Raw genomic sequence first — 2680 nt, forward strand, 5'->3', positions numbered from 1 at the left:
TGGGGGGGAGGGGGGAGGCTGGGAAGGGAGGTGAAGGGTAAACAAAGGAGGAGGCTGCAATGCTTGGTAAGAAAAGTATGCATTATCCTGCCCATGTAATTGTAACCCCTCTGTACAGTATGTTCTCAAATAAAATAAAATTAAAAAAAAAAAAAAAAAAAGAAAAATAGGGCTAGAAGCATAGCTTTGAGGTAAGAGTGCCTATCAAGCAAACACAAGTTTCTGAGTTCAAATCTCAGTGCTTTCAAAAATAAAAATAAGAAGGATGAGTGTCTGAAAGCACAGTCAGACAAGAAAAATGAAAGAATGGAACAGTAGGAAAAGTGTATGATAATTTCAGAATAGTAATAAAAGAGTGACTATTTGGGTTTTTGCTGTTTATAAAGGACTTTGACACTAGACTTGTAGAAAGTTTTGTAAAAGAGGTAACAATAGAATACTTCCTAAACCTGGAAAAGAATAAAATATACAGATTTGAGAAAATTACAAGTGACCAGTCATTTTCAGTGGGCCCCAAGAGATAATCAAGGTCTCAATGAGAAAAGAATAAATGAAGGTTTCCAGGCCTTCTAAAGAAACAACAGAAGATTTCTCTGCAGAAAACTTACTAGCCAGATGTGAGTAGAATGAGATTTTCACAAGCCAAAAATAACATATAGCAATGCTGTTCTTTAGAAGTGCAAAAGGGAGAACTTATTATCACCAGGTCTGTTCTATAAGTAATACCAAATAATTTTCAAACTGAAAGGCAGATATGCCAATGAGTAAGAAAAAACATTAACAATACAAAATTCAGTATAGAATTTTGTGTATAGAATTTCAGTGTAACTATGCTGACAAAGTCATAATACTCTATTATTATTTACATGATGTATAAATACTTTATCTCTTAATGATGAAGGTTGAAATGCAATTAAAATCCATGTTAGTATGTTAGGAGAAAGATATAAAGTTGGACACCAAAATTCACAATATGAGAAGAAATGAAATGTAAATATAGAAATTTGTTAGTCATATTTTTTGTTACTTTAAAATTTTTATTTTCCTAACTATATAACTAATGTTAAATTGTTAGTCTTTCCAATAACTTTCTATAATAAAAAGTGTTTGTTTTAAGCCTCAGGAAAAAAAATCTGTAATAGATCCACTAAAAGTTAATATGTATTACTTGAGAACATCCCATAACCACAAGGAAAATCAGAGGAGAGAGTAGGAAGAAAGGAATGGCAAATAATAATAATAATAATAGAAAACAAGTAACAAAATGGCAGTAATAAGAGTCTACTTATGATAAAAACTTTAAATATAGTGGATTAAATTCTTGAATTAAAATAGTAAATGTGGTTACATATGGCTTAGTTGATAAAGTGCTAGCCAATGAGCAAAAACATCAGGTATCAGGTATCAACCAACCAACCAAGTTTGAGAGCCCATCTCAGATAAAAAAAAAAAGAAAGAAAGAAGGAAAGAGAAAAAGAAAACAAAAAGGAATAAAATGGAAAAATGACTTAATAGATTTAAAATAAACTACTCTATACTGCTTATAAGGAACTAACTAGCTGGGCACTGGTGTCTCATGCTTGTAATCCTAGCTACTCAGGAGGCTGAGATTTGAGGATCATGATTCAAAGCCAACCCTGGCAGAAAAGTCTCTGTGAGACTCTTATCTCCAATTAATCACTCAAAAACTGGAAGAGGTGCTGTGGCTCAAAGAGTGTCAGAGACAGCACCCAGACCCTGAGTTCAAGTCCCAACCAGTAACAACAACAAAGATCCTAACTTTACTTCTAAGGACATGCACAGATTTAAAATGAATTGGTAAGACATATTCAAAGTAAATAAAATAAAAAGAAGAAAACCATGAGTAGCCACCCATATTGAAGAGAAACTAAACTTAAATCTGAGGTTTTAAATATTCCATCCAAAAACTTCAGAGTAAATATTATCCTCAACAGCACAGAGAATATTCTCCTGGGTAGATCATATGGGAAACCACAAAAGAAATTTCCATCACAAAAGAAATGTCAACCAATATTAAGAGAAAAGAAATTAGTGTTCACTTTATCAGCACAAATGCTAAAAATTCAATAATGCAGAGAAGATTAACAGGGTCTCACTGTAAGCATGACATAGACATTTGTAAGGCATTGCATAGGTTTTTTGTTGATGAGAGGAATAAATTATGGTGTTTTTTGGCACAGAAGGAGGAATGCAATTAAAAATCATATATGCAAGATTTTTCAGTCATTAGAAGAGGCACCATAAAGAGGAATGTTAAGAAATCACAGAGCAATCACTAAAAAGTACCAAACAATGAAAATATAAAGAAATGGTTTTTCAAAAGGAGGATTGTTTTAATTAATATGTAAAGATGGGTTAATTATTTAAAGGCTCATAAAATCTAAACTTTTACTGAATTTACTAATTGTACTTTGAATGTATTTGCTATGCCATCCAGAACTTAAGTGGATTTAGTCTAAAAAAATAAAATCAGATCAAATACTTTTTCTAATTTGAAAGGATAGCTAACATGTTCGGAGCACTAACAAGTTGTATGAAAAGATTATTTTTTATAACATTAGAAACTGCATTAGAAAAAAATTCTTTCTAGATCATAAATTTTCCCAAATGATTATACTTAGGATCATGCATGGACCTCTAAATATTACTACCTTACAAA

The 2680-nt window shown here is 31.5% G+C and overlaps 1 non-coding gene across 1 annotated transcript; it reads left to right on the plus strand.

The window, feature by feature from the left end:
* Nucleotides 1-2052: 2052 nt before the first annotated feature.
* On the plus strand, nucleotides 2053-2159 carry LOC122124435. Its single transcript, XR_006150549.1, has one exon. It is a non-coding gene; the product is annotated as a U6 spliceosomal RNA (small nuclear RNA).
* The last annotated feature ends 521 nt before the right edge of the window (nucleotides 2160-2680 follow it).

The sequence above is a fragment of the Dipodomys spectabilis genome, unplaced genomic scaffold (assembly GCF_019054845.1).
Source record: "Dipodomys spectabilis isolate Male_0828 unplaced genomic scaffold, ASM1905484v1 ptg000234l, whole genome shotgun sequence".
Classification (NCBI taxonomy): domain Eukaryota; kingdom Metazoa; phylum Chordata; class Mammalia; order Rodentia; family Heteromyidae; genus Dipodomys; species Dipodomys spectabilis.